General features: G+C 38.9%; 1 protein-coding gene across 18 annotated transcripts in view; it reads left to right on the forward strand.

Moving 5' to 3' along the window:
* RBMS3 (RNA binding motif single stranded interacting protein 3) overlaps positions 1-15,323 on the forward strand; it is a 1,480,592-nt gene that overhangs the window by 1,276,318 nt on the left and 188,951 nt on the right. The gene's annotated exons all lie outside the window — the stretch shown is intronic.

Consider the following 15,323-nt stretch of genomic DNA (forward strand, 5'->3'; position numbering starts at 1 on the left):
TTTCTGCCAGATAAAATAAGCCTTGTTCCTGGCGCAGAAGGGAAAGAGTCTCACTGAGCACTTTTTTCTTCACATGCTTCTGTTCCCTATTTTATGTGGCAAGTGATTGAAATTAAGAAGGCGTCAGTGTGTATGAATCTGCGTGTGGGAGAGAGCACTGAAGTGTACTCATGTGTCAACCATGTTTCTAGGTTCTTATTTCAGAAAAGTACTGCTTTTGCACCTCAATGAGCATTAGAGATGATTACAGAGTAATTAGCATTCATTCTTTTTTTCTCCTTTGGAACAACAACAAAAGTATGCAATGTGTCAGTCAACAAGCATTTATTAAGTGACTACTGTGTACCAAGCACTAGACTACTCACTAGCGATGCAAAGAAAGGTAAAAGATGGTGCCTGCCCTCAAGATGCTTATGGTCTATTGAGGGAAACAGATGAAAGCAAATATGGAAAACAAGTTATGGATAAATTGAAAATAATTGACAGGGGATTAGATCTTTTCTGCAGCTGTATCTTAGAGCATTTCAGAATTTTCATGCAGAAGGAGGCTCAGCCTTTCAGGTAACAGACTAGTGTGAGTTCACTATTGCATCTACCTTTGGACTATGGGGCTTTTTTGGAGGAGATTCAGTGATGGGAAAAATCATCATTCTCTCTTTTAAGATGTGGTAATTGTTTCTTTAGAGATGAGCTATATAGTGACTGGGTAGTGACAAATTTAAAGTCAGGAGGACCAGGAGTTTGAATCCCGGTTCTTACTCTTACTAGCTTTGGGCTGTACATTCCTTGGCACATGATGAGTCCTTAATAACTATTTAATTGATAGATTTATCTTGGGATCCTTCCTAACCCCCAACACAATGCATTGTATAGTGTAGGCACTCAATAAATGTTTGTTCTCTTTTCAAATAAGTTAAAGTGTCATTGTAAAAGTAATTGTCATTTGAGGGAGAGGATTTGGGGGGTTTTGTTTTGCTTTATTTTTGCAATTTTGGAAAGCCAAAATGTGTAAGGGGCCATCAGCAGACACCTTTGCTACTGTTGTTCAATCGTTTTTCAGTCGTGCACTTCTCTTCACAATCCCATTGGGCATTTTCTTGGCAAAGATAATGGGAGTGGTTTCTCATTTCTTTCTTCAGCTCATTTTACAGATGAGGAAACGAAGGTAAACAGGATTAAGTGACTTGCCCAGAGTCACGTAGCAAGTATGTGTGTGGACTGGATTTGAATTCTGGAAGAGGAGTCTTCGCAACTCCAGGCTGAGTACTCTGTGCTCCATGTTGCCACCTAGCTACCTAGCAGAGACCTAGGGCACTTCTAATGTGTTCTATAGGTGGGGTTCAGAATTGGATCTGATGTATCAGATTCAACCTTGTTGATAGGATCTCAGATCTGAAGCTGAACGGAATCTTATAGGACACCTGACTAAACTTTCTCATGAGAGAATTGAGACTGATGATGAGGGACATGCCCAAAGTATCAGCACTAGGATTTGAACTCAGGTCTGGTGATTCCAAGGCCTATGCTATTCCTAGGACCCCTCAGCCTGTTTCCTAGAACCAGTGTACATATTTCCATATAGGTACCTAGAAACTGATGGCTCTCTGTATCTGAGCACTCCGTTCCATAGTGGAGATGGACTTCAAAGGTTTGTTCTGTGTTGAGAAGCGACGGCATTGTCTCATGGAGTCAATAGTTCTCACTCTCATGCAGAATCATTGCAATTGGCAGCTGAAAGCTTCTCATTACGGGTAAGATTGAAAATTACCCTGTACTCAGGACTGTAATTTTCAATATTAAGTCTTGAATCAATGCCATGATACTCATAGAGTGAGATAGCTGTGACTCATTGGAAATTCATTTTCCCAGGTATCAGTCAGGCTAGAAATGCTATATGTCCAGTCAGCAGGATAAGCTGGGATTACTTTGGGCTTATTTTGATCCCAAACATTGCAAATAGACCCAGTGCACACCTCCCTTCACATCTAGTCTGAAGGAGAGCAGCTAGGATGGTAAAGTGCATCCCATATGAGCATCAGAAGGAAAAGAAGGTGCCTAACTTGGGGAAAAGCAATCTCCAAGGGGAATATGAAAGTTACTATAAGGAATGACTGTGAAGAAATCCTTCTTGACTCCAGAGGCTAGAACATGGGTCAGGGGCCAGAAGTTTTAAAGAGGAAAAAAAATAACCTCTTTGTGTAAGGAAAAATGTCCATAACTGTTGAGAAATGAAGTGGCTTTGCTGGCAAGGCTGTGGGTTGTCCTGTGTAAGTTGTCAAATAAAAACTGCCTGAGCAAGGATCTAGAATGTTGGAGGAGAGATGCTTTTTCAAATGTGGGTTGGGCTATATGGCCTCTGAGGTGCTGTCCAGTTCTGAAGTACTTTGATCTTATGATTTGGGGTCAGGCAGGACAGCTTTCCTTGATGAAGAACAGACAAGTCTTTTCTTCTGTCCACTCCCACGTCTTGCCCTTTGGAGCTGAGATGAAGGAGAATGTTCTTCATTCCCTGCTAGTTTGAAAACTAGTAAGCAAAGGAAAATTCTCTTGATCTCTCTCTTCCTCAAATTCCCTGAGTTCTAGCAGATTCAAATCCAGGAAGGGTCTACAAGGTGATCCTATACATTCTCCAGAGTCCAGGGGTGGAAAACCTGTGGCCTTGAGGCCATATATGGCCCTCTAAGTCCTCAAGTGTGGCCCTTTGACTGAATCCAAACTTCAAAAAACAAATCCCCTTAATAAGAGGGTTTGTTCTGTAAAACTTGGACTCAGTCAAAAGGCCACACCCAAGGACCTAGAAGATCATATGTGACCTGGAGGCTGCAGGTTCCCCACCCCTGCTCCAGACCATTCCCCAATATGCCCTGAATTGCCTTCCTATCTCTCTGAGATTTCACTTCCAGGATAAAGCAAAGGAGAATAATTTTGTTTGGTATGACTCTCATGCTCTTTTTCCATGTTTATGCAATGATTTCTTATATTTAATGGCCACCCTGAGATTATTCTTTCTTTTTTGTTACTTGCCATGCTAATTTTACACTACAGACGTTCACAGACTTGTCATATCCATTCAGAGGTTCCACACTCCTGCTGACTTTGCAAGGGGTGTGTCAATGTCTAGAAAAATCATTATGAAAAACCTTGATAAAGGAATAAGTATCATTGTCCTATTATTGAGCAATCTGTTTGGCAAAGGAGGGGAAAAAACTGATGAAACTTGTTTTACTCTTGATGAATGTGGTTCAACAAGTGAGCAAAGCAAACAAATAGACCCAAAAAGAGAATGAAGAAAATGTTCAAGAATCCCAGGGCAGCCTTCCATTTCAAATATGTGAGTAATGGAGTTTACTCCATAGAGTATAATTGGAAGCATTTGCCCTCAGTCGGAAAAACAGGCCAAGCTATTTTTGCATTTATTTAGATTTTCACCAACGTCCCAAGCTGGTTGGCACTGCCACATCTCCTGCTATAGATCTAGACATAAATAACAAGTATATTCCATATTCATTCCTTTATAAAGATTCTCACCTATCGCTATATTTCAAAGTCTAAAAGAAAGTGCATTTAACGGATTCTTTGGGATAGAAGATAGGGGAACTGAGCCGATTTTTCCCCTTGCCTTTGCTTTTTTTTTTCCAGTAAAACCTTTCAGATAAAAGATAGGAAGGAGAAAGTTGTCCTTTGATACATGATGCCAGTAGCCTGACAAGTCTTTTAGGCTGTATCTATATAGTTAAAGCAAAACACTGATGTGTAAAATAGGTAATATAGTAGATAGGTCACTGGGTGTGGAGTCAGGAAGCCCTAAGTTCAAATTCTTTCTCAGATATTTACTAGTTGGATTCCTGTATCCAAATCACATAACCACTCTCCTCTTAATTTTCTGAAAAGAATCTGTAAAATGGGACCAATAATAGCACCTACGTCTTGGGGTTGTTGTAAAGATTTAATTATGTAACATGTATATCATTATATAAATGCTAATATTATTCGAACCAGGTAAATTTATGTACTTTCCATGAATGACCTCTACTAAAGTCTTCTTTCTATGTCTCGCCGTGGTGTGGAGCTAACACTAGGTTCATCAAACCTCTTTGAAGAAACACTTGTGTTTGGCAATACTGACCAAACTGTATAGATTTCAAGTGATAAACTATATATCCATTCTCTGCAACTGACCTAATTCAGTTAAAGAAGCATGTTATCAGATTGACCACAGGAGAATAGACTAATTTTGGCCATAGAAACTTGCAAAGAGCCCAAGAAGGGCACATAGGGATCATGGTATAGTAGAAGAAGGACCCATTCTTGTAGAATCAAAACTTGGTACAGAGGAAAGTGTATTGACCCTGGAGCAAGAGTACCCCCATTCATGTTCTGGCACTGGAATTTACTACCAATCAATGAAAAGAACTAGGAACAGAGAGGAGTTAGCTAAAAGGATATAAGAGCTATCTTCAAGCGTTTGAAATGCAATTATGTGGAAGAGACTTAATCTGTGTGACTCCAGAGGGCAGAAATAGAAGAAATGGGTATAAGGTAAAGGGACACTGAGGCTTCAGTTTCCCTGGAAATTCCTCTAATGATGCAAACTGTCTCATTGTAGTGGATTGCCTTCAGAGGTAGTAAGCTCCATAAGTAATGACTTTCTGGATCAGCCATCTAATTAAATCTATTAGCATTTATTTAACCCTTTCTATGTAGATGACAAAAAGCTGTGTGGTACAGTGAATGGAGTTCTGGGTCTGAAAGTAGGAAGATTCATCTTTGTGAGTTCAAATCTGGCCTCTGATTTCTTGATTTTTTTTTTACAGGTGAATCTTTTAAAGAGTTTTTTGGGGTCAAAATAGAACTTCTGACGTCTTTGTCACTTTTGTTATTCTTTGGGGGTTTTCTCCCCATAGAGGTATTCATTTTGTTTTGGGGTTAATGGTACAATGTTCATCTAGAGGAAATTTAATCGTAGACATGGGAAAGATAGGTGGCACAGTGGATAGAGTGCCGTGCCTAGAGTCAAGAAGATTCATCTTCCTGAGTTCAAATCCCGCCTCAGCCACTTCCTCGCTGTGTGACCCTGGGCAAGTCACTTCACCATTTTTGCTTCAGTTCCATCATCTGTAAAATGAGCTGAAGGAGGAAATGGCAAACTATTCCAGTATCTTTGCCAAGAAACTAGAGTCATAAAGAGTCAGACATTACTAAAATAGGTGAAGAACAACAGCAGATGATTCCATGAAGAGTCCAGCTAATAATGACCTAGCCTTTACACCAGAATTGCAGGTGTCACATTAGGTGGGGGAATAAAAATACATAGAAGAAATTCTGGCCTCAAATGACCCTAGTAACTAAGAAGGGCACAATTCTTTTCAGTTCAGAAGTCTCTGGTTTTGAACTCCAAGTTGGGGGTCATTTCTCTTATACCTTTGTATCACCCAAATGCCTTAAAGCACTTTAGAATCAGCTACATGTATATAAAAGGCTGGCTGTGTTCCACCCAGAGAACTTTCCTTCCTTATCTCAAAGATGCCCACCCTTCTTAAAGTGAAATTAAGATGTGGCCAATGCCTTGACTTCAACGCTACCAAAGGTGATGTTATAGGGTGAAGGGATAAGTATTCCCCACTTGAATTGACTTGATCTTCATGAATGTATAGGAAGCTTTCCTATCCTTAATTTGAGTGAGTGAGCTAGGAGCTATTATATGGGTTATCAAGCACAATCACAACTAGCAATTTTGATGCCTAGGGCAAATGCACTAAATGTACCATCAAGTCAACTCTTTAGGATAATTTTTGGGAAGATGAGCCCTGGGGAACTATATCATAGGGAAAGACATAGACCTGGAAATACCACAAGTATATGAGATAGGGAGCGACCTCACTTAGGGTATAGTTGCCAGGGGGTACAAGTATATAAACATGAGGTGCCCTATTTTGACCAGTTACTTTTTACTGATTCTGCTTAGTTGTTTCTGTGCCACTAAAAAGTATAAGTGCTATCAGTACCCCATAACTTTCAGTGTTTTGGGACTTAGCTCCAGTTGCCCATTCTCAGTTTCATCTCTCAACAAATAGTACACAGAATATTTTAGGAGAGTTATTTTAAAAGCTGACAGACCTGCTCAACTTCAAACATTTGTCTCCCCCTGTAGAACATAAGTTCCTTGAGAGCCAGGATTTTTCATTTATATTTGTGTATCTCCAGATTCTAGCATAGTATCTAGTGAGTGTGTATGTCTGATCAATGGAGGGAACCAATGATAAACCTTTTTCCACAAGTCTGTATTTTCCAACTTATATCCTTTGAGAATTGACTTGGGTTCTTAAGGTTTAAGTAATTTGTCCAAGCAAGATCACATAGTCAGTTTCTTATAAGTCTATATTAAAACTCAGGTCCTTCTGATTCTGAACTCCCTTCCTTTCCCTTCCTTTCTGTTCTTTTCACTTCCCTTCCCTTCCTTCTTCTCCTTTTCCCCTTCTCCTTGTCCCCTTTCCCTATCTTTCCCTCTCTTCCATCTCTTCCCCCCATCTCCCTCCCTCTGTCTATAATTAGACCTCCTTTAAAAAAATCCTAATGGTTTGTATTATAGTACCCCTCTTTCTTTTTTCCTTTAGAATTTTAGCATGTGTTGAAAACCAAATTTGAATTATAGCTGGTTTTTGAAGAGATTTGAACGTTTTTTAATCAAAAATGGTTTTCCATGTATACTATTCCTATCTAAATATGAGTGATGGCTATAACAGGCTTCTTTAAAGAAAAATCTGCATATGTATTTCTTTGTAAATAGAACTTTTAAGAATGGACTGGAAAGTCACCTTGAGAAGGTGGTGTGTGTGTGTGTGTGTGTGTGTGTGTGTGTGTGTGTGTGAGAGAGAGAGAGAGAGAGAGAGAGAGAGAGAAGGTAGGATTATACCTGAACCATTTCAATCTGAAGTCCACATGATCTCTCATCCATAGGGTATTTTTTTCTCCCATGTTCTATATTTTCATCAAAAGGGAGGGACCAAAAGGCAAGCTGGAAAGTTAGATAAGTCACTTGGTGTCTTCTGAGAAGTGCTCATCCAATTTGCTAAGTGTCAAAACAAGCTTTTCATTCAGCTGAGATGATTGCTCTCTCATTTGTTCCCACAAAATGAACTGAATTTTACCTTCAGTGGATTACTTGTGTTTCATCTATTGGAAACATTAAATTTTCTGCCTATGCCCTTTCCCTTCTGAGATTTGGTTTCCTCATCAAGTCATTTTTTTTTCGTTTAGAATAATTATTATAGAAAAAAGATAAAAAAATACAGCTTTCCACTTCTTAAGGCAGAGAGGTGAGCTCAAGATAATTACTTAGGCCGTAATATAGTTTATCAAAAAGTAATTTGCCCTGTCTTGTTTCCAGAAAAAAACTCCAGCTGTTCTCTTCTTTAATTGTTGCTTTGGGGTACTTTTCTGTTCAACAAAGCTGTTTCCCCACATTATAGAATGATCAGTGTAGAGAGGGGAAGCTGGGAGACCTAACACAGGCATTAACCCATTACTAAGTTTCCCAAGTAGATGTATGAAGAATGAGACCCTTCATCTACTGAATTGGTCTCTTCTGCCACACTTTCCCCGTGCCGCTTTCGCCTTCCTGTACTTATTTTAATATTCATCTTTCTTATGGCCACTACTTAAAGAGAAACAAAAAAATATCACAAAACATCAGAGCCAGAAGGCGGCTCAGAGGTCATCTACTCTAACTCAAACGCTGAACACCAGTGAGGTCATCCAGCCTTTGCCTGAAGGGAAGCCAACTCCCTCCCAAAGTAGCTCCATTGACATCTTTCTTAACTAAAGAAGATTTTCTTGGTGTTATCTCTACATTTGCCTGTGCAACTACTCCGATCACTGGTCAGGTGTGTTATAATGAGTATTCCTGTCACACATGTGTTGATATAGACAAGTCTCCACTTCTTTGATTCTATAATAATGATAGAGGTAGTGACTTGACCCATACATTCGTTGCTCTCTCTACGAATACTAGGCGCCACTTTCTTTCCAACTTACAGACTTGGAGAGTGCCTTGGCATAATGAAATGAAGTTAAGTTACATGCCAGGGTTATGTATGTATGTATGTATTCATTTATGCATGTGCATATATGTATATACGTACATTTATTTGCATCTGTGTATATGGGTGTGTGCTTTCATTTTCTGCACATTAAAAACAAATCTTCCTTGGTTGTTGAGTCCTTTGTGCATCCACAAAAGTCTCTTTAGAGAGATAACATATTTCCAAACCAAGGGATTGGTTCCTTTTGTATCTTTAGGCATCACTTACAATATCCTCCCATCTTTCCAGGGATGCCATCATCAAACAGTTCAGTCCCTGAGATCCTATCTAATTGTCCTTTGAACCCTTGGAGATCCACTTTCCCCAAATCCCAGGTGTATGTCAGATTAAACCAAAACTTACTTCCCTCTGTGACAAAGTCTAGGATGGAGTACTACCATCCCTCCAGAATAGAATTTCCCCTTGCCAAGTCCTCCAACTTTTGAAGGATGAAATTATCAATACACCAATATTGATATCGACAGTGTTCTAGCAGATTTCTTGCTAATTGAAACCTCCTAGCCCCCACCACTATAATACAATGTATAATATTGGCTTTATGTTTTCTTTCCCAGACAAATCACCTGTTTCCTTTTTCAGTCTAGTTGATCTTGTACCATCATTCAATGACAAAATGACTTCAGTTTCTCCAACCTATCACCTTCACCCAAATATTCTCCATATTTCTTTCTTCTTGTTCTAGGATTTCCTCACTTTAGACTACAGTGCTTCCTTTCCCTACTACATTTTTTAAATCTCCTTTGAATTTGGTATTCCCATCTAGAACCTTAGTCCAATCACAGATTTTATCCCAACAAAATTCAATAATAATTATGGGGTCAAATTAGCCTCCTAGCATTAGGGCCTATAGAGTTTTAATTGTTTGGTGCCTAATTTGTTTAAAGATACTTGAGTTCTGGGGCAGTTAAGTGGTATAGTGTATAGAGCCCACCAGTTCTGGAGTGAGGAGGATCTAAGTTGAAATTTGACCTCAGACACTTACTAGCTGTGTGACCCTGGGCAAGCCACTTACTCCAAGTTACCTCAGAAAAAGAAAAAGAAAACAGATACTTCAGGTCATAAATTTTACTACAGGCCCCTTTCCTAGATTTTGTCTCCTGTAAATTTCTTCCATTCTTAGCTGCTCTTTATATTCCTTCTTTGTGGCTGTTCTCTATAGAAGCTAACTTGGTAAGTACACATCAGCAGTCTTTTCCCTCCTACTCTTTTAAATGTAACATCCTTTGGATTTGATTTTTAAGACATCTGGTAAATATATTCTAAGAAACCTGTGGTAGATGTATTCCATCTTTGGACAGAAATCAATCATCTGTCAGTGTGATATTTTAAGTCTTGATCCAGAAATCTAAATTCTGTTCCAACATACCACCTTCCTAAGCACATATCTTCTTTTGGTCTCTTTTACTTTCAATGGACACCAGTGAAGAAAACATAACTTGTACCCCTGTGGTCTTCATTTTCTTGCCCAAGACTTCATAACTATTAGAAGTACATGTTAGGTTGCTCCTGGATGTGTCATTTCTGCAAATGTAAGTCCTAAGAACTAGGTAATCGTCATCCATTTTGATATCTTTCAGGAGTAGATCCCGTGGGGATAGATGCCCCAGTAAGATACCAGTCCTCTCTGTTGTCATCAAGGAAATGACTATTTTAGTACCTCTAAGGAGGGGATTTCTAACTGGTAATCTTTTCTGCTTTTGACTACAGTGATGACCTCTCACACAATAGAAGTTTTGTCCTTGTTCTGTCTCTCCTGAAAGGACAATTAACTCTTTCCTAAAGGGTCACCATTTGAACTCAAGTTCACAATTCCCAATCTAGAACCCTTTTTATTAGACAGTATTCCTTCATTTTCACAATATGTAATTTACTTTATTTTTTGAAGGGGTGAAGGCAGGGCAATTGGGGTTAAGTGACTTGCCTAAGGTTCCACGGCTAGTAAGTATTAAGTGTCTGAGGTTGGATTTGAACTCAGGTCCTCCTGACTCCAGAGACAGTGCTTTATTCACAGCTCCAACTAGCCACCCCTATATGTAATTTTCTATTATAAGATCTGTTCCTATATTAGTATTATGAGGCAGAGAAATCTGATCATTAAGTTGTAAAACCATAATTTTATATACAGACATCAGTATAATGTAAGCTCTTCCAGTTGAATGTGGGCTTCCTGGGAAGAAAGACTGATTTTAGTCTTCAGATCTCTAGTGCCAGAAAGGAAGTGCAGTATAGCAGCTAGAAAGCCATCCTTGCAGCTGGGAAGCCCTGGGTATGAGACCTATCTCTGACAAGTGGTGACTGGGTGACTCTAGGCAAGTTGCTTAAATTCTTCATCCCTGGTGTCCACTTCTCCCATGTATTAAAGGAACTGCCATCAGAGGAAGTGCTTAAGTTACCCACGCTGATTTCTTCCCTAACTTTCCATCTTCTCCCCGTCCTTGCCATTCAGTTCCTTTTTATGTGCTGTCTTCCCACATTCTAATGTAAGCTCCTTTAGGGTAGGGACTATCTTTTCTTTGCTTGTGTTTGCATTCTCAAAAATGCTTAATAAATGCTTTATCTGACTTAATCTCAGTGCTCTCAGCCAAATCACTAAGACTGAAAATTGCTTAGTTGATGCTAATTTGCATTGGTAGAGAGTGGTTCCTTACTTGGGAATTTCCTAAACCAAAGAAATCATAGTTCCCATCCTTACCCCATCTCTAGTGCCTGCACATTAAAACAAACAAACAAACAAAAACTTTACCCATAATTCCTATAGTATAAGAAATTCCTAATGGCATAGTTCTTTTATTAATGCAAATTAATACTTTGTCTGAAATTTAGTCTTACAGAAATACCTAGAGCACTGAGAGATTAACTCATCCAGGGTCACACAGCTAGTATAATGTTAATTCCACATTCACTACAGTAAATTATCTCTTGCCTTCCATGTTGTTGTTGTTCAGTCATTTCCATTATGCCCAACTCTCCATGACCGCATTTGGGGTTTTCTTGGCAAAGATACTGGAGGGGTTTGCTGTTTCCTTCTCCAGCTCATTTTACAGATGAAGAACTGAGGCAAACAGGTATAAATGACTTGCCCAGGGTCACACAGCTAATAAGTGTCTGAGGACAGATTTGAGTTCCTGAAGAGGAGTCTTCTTGATTCCTAGCCCAGTGCACTTTCCACTTTGCCACCTAGCTGTCTTAACATAATCACTGCTTAATACATTTTTTTTAATTAATTAAAAGTGATGAACCAAAATCTGGCACAAATATAGGAGTTTATTTAAAAGAAAATGTAAAATTTTATGGGGAACAGCATGGTACTGTGGAAAGGATCATATTTCATCCCATGGCTTTGCTCCTTAGCATTGTATGGCCTTAGGCAGGTCACTTAACTTCATGGGACTCAATTTCCTCACCTGTCAAAGGGAGGGATTGGACTACATAATTTCTGTGGTGCCTTCCAGCTCTAGGTATACAGTCTTCTGAATCAATTTCTGCTGGTAAACCTCACAAAGAGAAGAACCTTTGGTACTAGTGCTGCTTGGTTCAAAGGGGTGATAAGCAAAGCCAGAGAACTCAGTGGTTCCTAAGCCTCCATATGAAGCAGCTGGTAATGGCAGGCATCAGATCAAAATTTTCACGTTCATTTCACTGCAGAAAATCCTGTCCATTAAAACCAATAATCGCCGGTCGCCTGTTACCCCATCATGTCACCTGGATCCTTTAGAATGTTCTTTGTTTAAAATAGTCCAGGTTTGGAGGGCTAGAAATAAGCCACCATGCAAGCACCCAGTAATTACTTCTTCATAATTACTGCACAGTTTTATTGCTGTGCATTGTTATAATTATATTTTAAATACTCCCCATTTGCATGATAGACCATAATGTCTCCAAGCACATTGTAATCCGTGGATTATAAGAGAGTCTCACTCCCATGGAGGGCTGTTTTTCATTCATTTTCTGTTTAACTACTGTTAAAAAAACTAAACAAAATAAATTGACATCATAAAGCCACATTAAAGAAATATAGAGAATATAATATTTTCTGTGTAGAACAAAACCTTCTCATTCTGGAGTGGTTTCCATCATCTCATGCAAGGTGTCACACCCCATCAGTGGAGATGCCAGCCAGGCCCTGATGGGATGTCTGCCGGCAGCCACAACAAGCTATGTTCCTTCCTGACCTCAGTCTTTATCACTTTCCACCAACAAGCCTGGAAATTGATTACAGCTATTCAGGGACTTGATTTAAACAAACTCAAACAACAGAGTCCAGAAGGAAAAGAGGTTGCCAATTGTAATGCATAACGAGGCATGCAGTGTCTTGGGGAGCAGCCTCCCCAATGCCCTTGCTTCCTAATGGAATGAGGTGAGGAAATTTGAGCCTCAGAGAGCTCCCTTTTCCCCCCTGGCTCCCATTAGAACTTTGACTATTGGCTCAAAATACCCCCAAGTCTGTAATGCTGCAGCCCAACCTAAATTACCTTGGATTTATTTTTTGTTTTTGTATTTTTGCATATATGCTTTGACATTCTTCTCTTTCTGTAAGTTGTCTTGGTAATTGTTTGTTGACTGATAAATAAACCAAGTTAGTGGCCAGAGACCAAGCTAGGAAACTTTTTTTCATCATTACATCTGAACATTCTTGTCTTAACAATGGTTTGGAAAATCCATCTGGTGCTGATGGTAGTTTGAAACCTTCCTTAAAATGTTGCATAAATTTAGAGAGCTCTGTGAGTCTGCTATCCTTGTGACATCAGAGCCACTTTCAAAATAAAGAAATAGAGGCGGGGATTTTATATCAATAAAGGCAAAGAATAGGAGGGCCATTATCAATATCCTCAAAGTTTTACTTCACACCTGAAACTGAAATGATCATGGTGACAACATAAATAGATCACTGTGCCCAGATTTAGGAAGACCTGAGTTCAAATGTCATCTCAGACACTTAGTAGCTGCATGACCTTGGTAAAGTCACTGTTCCCAACTGCCTCAGTTTTCTTATCTTTAAGCATCTCTCTTACCAGATTATTGTGAAGATCAATAAATAATGTTTCTGAAGTGATTAGCATAGTGCCTGGAGCATGGTAGGTACTGAATAAATGCATATTCCCTTTCCCCTCCCCACACACCTAATATGTGTTAGATGATTGAAGCTTGAGGCCTGGAATGTGTTTTTAAATATTAGAAAAACCATATCAACAGAATGCAAGTACATTCCTCCCCCCACCCCCTTCTCCCATATCCCTTCAGGTAAAAAACGATCATTTTTGCAAGTTTTCTTTTGAACAATAAAACTTTTTAGGTTCTCTTAAAATTCTCTTTTTTATTATTCTTTAAGTTTTTTTATTCATTTTTCAAATGTTTTATTAACTTCTGATTTACATCATTCATTTCCACCAGATTTTGATTTACAAATTTTCTCCCCGATTTTCCCTACCCACCACCCCAAAATAGCAGTCCCACAGGATATCCCCTACTCCAATCTGCTCTCTCCTATATCTTCTCCCATACCCCCTTCGACTTTTCCAGTGGATCTCTATGCCTGTATATCTTATTTCCCAATTACATGTAAAATAGTATTAATAGTATATATATAACTTTAAACATTTGAATTCCAGATTCATTCCCTCCCTCCCTTGTCACCCACCCTTACTGGGAAGATAAGCAGTTCAGTGTAGGTTGTACATGTTTAGCTAATGCAAAACATTAACAGAGTATATATATTATAAAAGACTGACTATATTTCCCTCCCTCCTATCCCACCTCCCACTTGTTCTGTTCTCTACTTTGATCCTGTCCCTTTTCAAAAGTGGGTGCTTCCAACTTCCCTCCCCCTCAGCCTGTCCTCCCTTCCATCATTCCCCCTCTCATCCCCTTTTCTCCTACTCTCCCGTAGGGTGAGATATCCTATTTAGTGTGTATTTCATTCCCTCTCAGAGACAAATTCAATGAGAATAAGGCTGACCCATTCCCTTTTGGCTTCCTATTCTTCCCCTCCATTGTAAATATTTTCCCTTGCCTCTTCTAAATGAGACAGTTTACCCCATTCTGTCTATCTCCATCTCCTATCATTATATTCCTCTCTCACCTCTTAATTTCACCTTTTAAGTATCATCCCTTCCTATTAAATTCGACCTGTGCCCTCTATCGATGTATACCTGTACACATATATACACACATTCACATATGTATTTATATGTTCATATACCCTCCGATATAGCCATATATATGAATATGTAGTTATATATATTTCTATTCCCTTCAACTATTTTCATACTGAGAAAAGTTTTATCAGTTACAATTATCGTTTTTTGATGTACGAATGCTAATAGTTCAACTTTGATAAGTGTTTTCTGATTCCTTTTCCATGTTTACCTTCTCAAGCTTCTCTTGCTTCTTATATCTGAATATCAAATTTTCTATTCAACTCTGTTTTTTTCATCAAGAATGCTTGAAAGTCCTCTATTCCACTGAATGACCATATTTTCCCCTGAAACATGATACTCAGTTTTGCTGGGTAGGTGATTCTTGGTTTTAATCCCAGCTCCTTTGCCCTCTGGAATATCATATTCCAGGTCCTTCAGTCCCTCAGTGTAGAAGATGCCAGATCCAGTGTTATCCTGATTGTGTTTCTACAATATTCAAATTGTTTCTTTCTGTCTGCTTGTAATAGTCTCTCCTTTATCTGGGAATTCTGGAACCTGGCTATAATATTCCTAGGAGTTTTCTTTTTGGGATCTTTTTCAGGAGGTGAGAGATGGATTCTTTCAACCTCTATTTTGCCTTCTGGTTCTAAAAAATCAGGGCAATTTTCCTTGAGAATTTCTTCGAGGATGATTTCTAGGTTCTTTCTTTGATCCTGGCTTTCAGGTAGTCCAATAATTTTTAAATTATCTCTCCTGGATCTATTTTCTAGGTCAGGGGTTTTCCCCATGAGATATTTCACATTGCCTTCTATTCTTTCATTTGTTTGGATCTGTTTAACAGCATCTTGATTTCTCATAAAGTCATTAGCTTCCCTTTGCTCCATTCTAAATCTGAGGGAATGATTCTCCTCAGTGAGCTTTTGAGATTCTTTTTCCATTTGGCAAATTCAGCTTTTTAAGGCCATTCTTCTCCTCATTGCCTTTTTGAGCCTCTTTTGCCATTTGAGTTAGTCTGTTTTTTGAGGTGTGATTTTCCTCAGTCAGGCTGTTGACTCTCATTTCATAATTTTCTTGCATTTTTCTC

The sequence above is a fragment of the Petaurus breviceps genome, unplaced genomic scaffold, assembly GCF_028583685.1.
Source record: "Petaurus breviceps papuanus isolate PSGF00001 unplaced genomic scaffold, PetGlider_PUasm1.0 185, whole genome shotgun sequence".
NCBI lineage: Eukaryota > Metazoa > Chordata > Mammalia > Diprotodontia > Petauridae > Petaurus > Petaurus breviceps.